Raw genomic sequence first — 7,142 nt, 5'->3', positions numbered from 1 at the left:
GCGACTTTCATTACTCGATGCCAGACCCTCTGGATTTCCAGGCTACTTCAGGAGTGCAACTTCTTAAAAAAACTACATAATGATTGACAGTTTCCTTTTCTTGTGATAAATATTTAGTCAACTTCAGAGTTACCTTCCTTAACCTTGTTCCGAATACAGTATTTATAGAGATTCACACTAGCTGTTGTCCAATTCACAAGGGGGAAAATCCTACATGCTTGAGTCTATTATTAGAGTGAATAACCCTTTTTTATTTCTCGAGATACAGGATTAAACAGACTCCCACTCTCCTGGTCTGTAATTTTATCTGAGTGTTTTGGTTCACAGGTCGTGTCCTCGGTTTGTGCCATGCCTCCCCTCTGGTCACTTCTCTCCCTTTTCTTGTTGTGCACCTTTAACCCGATCTGACCCCGCGACCCTGCTGCGCTGGAGGAGAGTCCACCTCCACCTTGTCATAATGAGACCCACTTCCTCTCACCCTCCGGGGACAAAGGGGCCATTGTGGGTCACCTCTCGTGAGGCTCGGGGATAATTGGGTACAATCCAGTGAGAATAGGACACACTGAAGGCCTACACCCAGATTTAGCAGCTGCACACATGCTATAGTGTGTGATTGCACTGGGAGAGAGAAGCTTGCTGTTTTTGATCTAATTTCAGGCCTGTCTCCTATCTGGGTTAGAGGCGGGCTGCTGTTGGAGCGGCCACCTGTGGCACCAGGATGAAGGTGCACTATAACGGGTAGCTGGGCGATCCAACATGACAGCCGGGGTGCCGAGCCTGTTAACTCATCGGGATCATTAGAAGTGGAGCTGTGTGGGACTAAACAGAGAGGGTGGCTGTAATGTGATGGAGATGAGAGGAGATGGACTGCCCCGCCGTGCCCCCAGCCTTTGTCAAATGGAAGCCTGTGTGTTTATTCCTGACCCGGGCGAGCAACTGGTCACTAACAGCCAAATCAGCCTGAGGACAGACTGACTGACTGACTGACTGACTGACTGACTCCGGGTCAGGCTCAGTGTGTAAGAGACCGAACAGTTGCGATTTTGGATTATTGTTTACCTCACCAAACCTTAACTTTGACATTGTTTGCTTCATCTTTACCCATTCAGTCTTGAAAGCCAGCTGGCAGGCACTGCAGTTGAATGTAAACGTAATGTAATGTAATGTAATGTAATGTAATGTAACGTAATGTAATGTAATGTAACGTAACGTAATGTAACGTAATGTAATGTAATGTAATGTAATGTAACGTAATGTAATGTAACGTAACGTAATGTAACGTAATGTAATGTAACGTAATGTAATGTAACGTAATGTAATGTAACGTAATGTAATGTAACGTAACGTAACGTAACGTAACGTAATGTAATGTAACGTAATGTAATGTAACGTAATGTAATGTAATGTAATGTAATGTAATGTAACGTACGTAATGTAATGTAATGTAATGTAATGTAATGTAATGTAACGTAATGTAATGTAATGTAACGTAATGTAATGTAACGTAATGTAATGTTACGTAATGTAACATAATGTAATGTAACGTAACGTAATGTAATGTAACGTAATATAATGTAATGCATTTAGATTTGGCAAAAAGCCTCCAATCTTTGACATGGAACCCCCCCCTAATATGAACTTTAAATCTAAGTTGAAGCAACAAAACGTATCACATGGGGAGATGGAGGCAGAAATCAGCGTTGAGATCAGGGTAATCAGCACAAACATACAGTGAGGAGGTTGTAATGGCCGCATGAATATGATTGGACGCTGGTCAACTTACGGCCACACAGCTCTGAATGATTGTGAAGCATGAATGAAACTGCTAATGCCAATCAGCTGAAGTAAGAAGCAATTTGAATTGTCCAGTTTGTGGATTGAGTTTGTTTCTGTGCTAACCAATGGCGTCACTGCATCAATGAGCAGAGTCATCACCCAGCTGTTGTTTATGTGGCTTCCATGGTCTTTTAATGTTGTTTTTTTTATCGCGGATGAATCAGGGCTGAGTGATTGGTGCTTTGAGTCACCAGGGAGGGGAACTCTGTTTAGGTCTGCATCATGCAATATGGGAGGTGCATGTGTGCAATGCCGGTGCACTGTTATCAATTAGTTGGTATAAATGGGCACACCAAGACAAACTCCTTTCAATTGCACTGTGCAAATGGCTAGCAAACTTGAATTTGAACTTAAAGATGGTAAAGACTTGTACGTTTCACATGCCCTCCAAGCTCAACAACGTGGCAACCAAAAGGGCAGAGAATACAAAGACGACTGTGGACCGACTACCGAAGGAGTCCCAGTATGGACACGCTCCGTCTTATGGGACAGGGTGTCCCAGGTAAACATGACGAGGTATTTACAGAGTTACGGAAATGTCCTCCAATCCTGTTGGCATTTTATCTTAAACTCATTTTGGGATTCTGTCCAAAGATAAATAAAATCACCTTTAAATCTCACTAATTTTGTATTCACTAATAATGCATTTAACAAAGTCCAGGGGACTACAAATTAAAAATAACCTTTTGGCTCGTGTACAATCATTTGCACTGACCCCTTCTTAAAGTGACTATATGTAACTTTTAATGTTTCTTAAACTGTGTACTTAAATCTGATGATCATAAATGACCTGTAACAACAAACAAGACTAACAGTGAAAATAACGCTATTTTTATATAGTTCTTATTGATGCCTCTGCTGGGGCCGATTTTTCCTGCAAAGTCACTCTGATGGGTCACAGATTTCTTTGCCTAATTATACTTTAATGTTATTTTAGACGTTATCTGTTGGAGTTATGGCTGATACTGGGGCAGGTCCGTCACAGAAAAGATGGAAATTAAACAAAGAACGACTAAAACTAAAAGGGAAAGGGAAACTGGAGAAAGCCAAGTCCCACTTGGTCGGGCTTTTATCAGATTAATACAATTAGAGGATTGTAAATGATTCAAAAATGTCCCCGAATCGGTCCTCATGTATGTAATATGTCTATTTCCATTTCATAAAATGACTTTACAATGTACAATGTGGTTGTACATCAGTAGCCGACAATAAATTACATCCTCCTTCCGTTTAGCGTGGACGTTTTAGTCCCTTGTTCCCCTATACTTGTGTAAAGTGCCCTTGGAATTCATAAAATGCGCTATATTAAATAAGTTATTATTACATTGGTTGCTACAATAAACTCTTAATGCTGTGGCTCTTGACACAGTGACAGTGACACCTGGTTTAGCTTAGCCAAATCCCTGTATGCAACACTTGAAATGCAACAGTGCATCTGTAACATATTCTCTCATTGTAAACGAAGGATTTTCTATATGTAACGTAACGCTAACTCAGTAGTCTACAGTGGGTAATACAACACCGTAGAGAAAAGAGCTTTACAACAGCAGGTGTGGTGAAATCAACACCAACTGTAAGTTACATTTAGCATCTTTGAATAAACTGATTTAAACTGAATTACCAGTTATGTCCCCTTCTCTTTAATCTTTAATCTGTACAAAAAACGGGTGTAGGGTTATGTGCTGGACTAATACTGGAGCTTCCTGGAGTCTTTCTGCCAGCCCCCAGTCACTACACCATACCCTCAGTGTATTACTGTAAGAGAGCTTCTTCTACTTCAGCTATGGCCCAGTCTGATGGCCCACTGCAGCTGTTTTGTATGGATTAGGCAAACAAGACATACCATGTTAATTATTGAGCTGTAATGGATTCTGTTACCTTTGGACAGAGCTAGGCTAGCTGTCCCCCCCTGCTTCCAGTCTTTATGCTAAGCTAAGCTGATCATCCTGGTTGAGGCTTTACATTTAATGCATAGATACGAGAGTGGTATCTATCTTCTCATTGTAAGAGATCAGTGTATTTTTTTTAATTTGAACAGCAAAGCCAAGAGATATTTAGTCAGCTTCCCTCCTAGAGTGCGTTGATTCTTTCTCCCGCTCCGGCATAAACACGGCTAGAGAAGAAATCCGTGACTCTTAAACCTCAAGTGGGCCGTCATTGGCACGGCCTTTTGTTTTCCAAAACACAGAATTGAGTTGGAGTATTCTGCTTCTTCCTCTGTGGTGGAAAACACGTCAAGGCTTGTGACAAGCGTAGCAAAGAGCGAGTGAGAGATGTCCTCAGGATAAAGGGCCGTCAGCGCTGGAGTCTGTCCTGCGTCTCCCTCCACTGCTCATCTGGGACACAGGAGGCCTGCTGGTCCCGGGATGATGGGCCCTTTCTTGTAGCAGGCTGTCGGGTGCTGAGAGAACCCTGAAGCCTCCATCAGTCCTCGTTGAGCGTCTCCGTGCTGCAGAGCTGCCCACGCCAGGTGAAGCTACCCACCTGCACGCCTGGAGAGCTCCTCCTCTTCCTCCTCGCTCGCTCTCTCGCTGTCTTCCTCTCCTCTTTTCACCCTTGTCTGTGATCTGTCCTTCTCTGTGTAACTAAGAACATTTACAAGTACTGTACTGAAGTACAAATTTGAGGTTCCTTCTCTTTTCTTTTCATGCCACTTTCTACTTCTACTCTGCTACATTTCAGAGAGACATATTTTTACTCCACTACATTAATCTGACAGCGTTAGTTACTAGTTACATGTACTTTACAAATTAAGATTTTTGTACATAAAACAAACTTTGTTTATAAAATCTGATGTTTTATTATAAATGAAACTACCCAACAATATAACTGCTTACAAGTCCAGCTGAGGTGATTAGACCAGGGGTCTTCAACGTTTTCCAGGCCAAGGACCCCCAAACTGATGGCGAGATGGAGCGGGGACCCCCTAATTATATATATTGTATAAAATTGTGTTATATCAAACTGGTCCTATAGTGCCATGTGTGCATTGATGACTGAGAGACATCTTCTGCCTCCATTTATCTGTTTACTACAGTGTGTTGAATTCATGTTAATGTATATTTAAAGACATTTCAATTAGTGGAAAAAATTGCAGGGGGGGGGGGAATATAAAAAAAAGTCTAATCAACCAAAACTTTCGTGACCCACATGCAGTATCTCCGCCGACCCCCTGTTGAAGACCCCTGGATTAGACCATTCATCTCTTAGTTGATTGACACTGTTTGGATTGTTTCCAGTTTCTAAAAATGTTCTGGAATTTTTAAAATTTGTTTTTTGGGCTTTTATGTCCTTTAATCAACAGCTGCAAAGGGCAGCAGGACGGATTTGAACCCGGGTGACGGCCAAGGACACATGGGACACATGCTCTCCTGGGTGAGCTGAAGGTCGTATTCAGGACTTTTACTTTGAATACTTTCATTACATTTTCCTGATGATACTTTTACTCGCCAGTCAAAAGTTTGGGGTCACTCAGAAATTTCCATTGCAGTCCATTAAAGACAGAATCCCAGCTAAGATCAGTTGCTTTGTTTTTCAGTTTTCAGATGACATTATGCTTACATAATTGCAAAATGGTTCTCCGATGTTTTTCTATTTGGTTTTTCAAAACGATAGCAGATTAATGAACAGAATGTGCCTTTGGAGCTTTGGATGAATGGTTGTTGAGGATGGGCAATGTAGATATTGCATTAAAGATCACCCCCCCACACTCAGATCAGCTGGTGTTCTGTCTATGATGGAGTGGTATGGAAATTTGTAAGTGACCCCAAACCTTTGACCCGCAGTGTAAGTAACATTTTCAATGCAGGACTTTTACTTGTGACAGAGTATTTCTACAGTGTGGTATTAATACCTTTTACCTAAGTAAATTATCTTAATGCGTCTTCCACCACTAGTCATGGGAAAACCTTCAGCTCAATGCTCCTGCGCTGCTCTGGTCCTGTTCCTACGCTGAGCCTCTCCATGTGTCTCCAGTCATTCACAGACTAAAGGCTCTCATTGGGATGAATACATATTAAACTGGTAAATAGTACATGGAAGAAGGAGGATAGCGTCTGTGACGTTACACATGTACACAGAGGTGAAAAAAAACTAAGCACATCAACTCCGGTACTGTACTTTTGAGGAATACTTTCACTTAAATATTAAGATTTTGTTCTGCTTCACACTGCCAATCCGCTACTATTCTGAGGAAGACTTTGTACTTTTTAGTCTACTTTGACTAGTACTAGTTACTTTGCAGATTGCTAATTATTTTTTACACAAAACATACATGATGCATTGCACTGTTAAGACATGTTCCTCTTTTCAGGTAAAGGTAAAAAATGCAGTGTTTTAGGATCATTTCAAACTGTTTAAAGTACAAACTTAACTTTTTCAAATTCTAGTGCTGACCTGTCTCACTCTGTCTTGGTTGAAATATCATCCTGCCACATAAGGTGTTTAGGACTCAACTACAGACAGAAATATCTTCATATGATATAGGTTTTTGAGGGTTTAACAGTATGGCACAAAGAAGATCTGAAAATCCTTTCTTTTCTTTTCTTTTTTTCTAATGTTGTTATCTCTAGATAACAAGCTATGTCATCTCGGGATAACAAGATAATTAACCCATTATCTCCAGAAAACCAAATATCCTTTCCTCTTATTACTTCTAATGGTTATCAGAGATCCAACGGCCCGGTCATTACCAGCCAGTCTGGGCTCCTGTTGGTCTGCACACTGCTAGGCTCCAAAGGAATCGTTTTCTCAGGCCATAGAAAGGTCTTGTAGATCAAAACGTTGCCTTTAAAGTAAAAGAGAAATAAAGTATTTATTTGGAGTCTTACAGTGTGCACACCTCCTTTGTGCCCTGCAGTGAAGTATTTTTTGTCTGGCACCGGAGTATTTTAGCCTGGATGTCCACACACTTGGTTTTCTCTTCTGAGAAACACAAAATGAAGTACAAAAGTACTTACACATTAACACATCAGTTATAATAACCATATGATAGATAGGACTCTATGAAACGGGGTCATTTGGCAACATAAGTGTTGCTTTAAATACATTTTGCTCATAGTAATTTTGGTTAAATAGGCTTTTATATTCAGGACTTTCACTTGTTATGAAGTATTTTCACATTATTATACAAAAGGCATCTAATACTTCCGTCACCACTGCATTTACAGCAACTTTTACAGTGCGTGAACACAAGAACTGCACACATGAGTGTTCTGCTAGAGAACTGCCTCCTGCAGGGATAAAACCTGTTCAACTGAGCACCAGGGTCTGGCTGGATACTTCTTACCCCACACATCTGCACACTG

Source organism: Etheostoma spectabile, chromosome 13 (assembly GCF_008692095.1).
Source record: "Etheostoma spectabile isolate EspeVRDwgs_2016 chromosome 13, UIUC_Espe_1.0, whole genome shotgun sequence".
NCBI classification, from domain to species: domain Eukaryota; kingdom Metazoa; phylum Chordata; class Actinopteri; order Perciformes; family Percidae; genus Etheostoma; species Etheostoma spectabile.
This window is presented reverse-complemented; position numbering follows the sequence as displayed.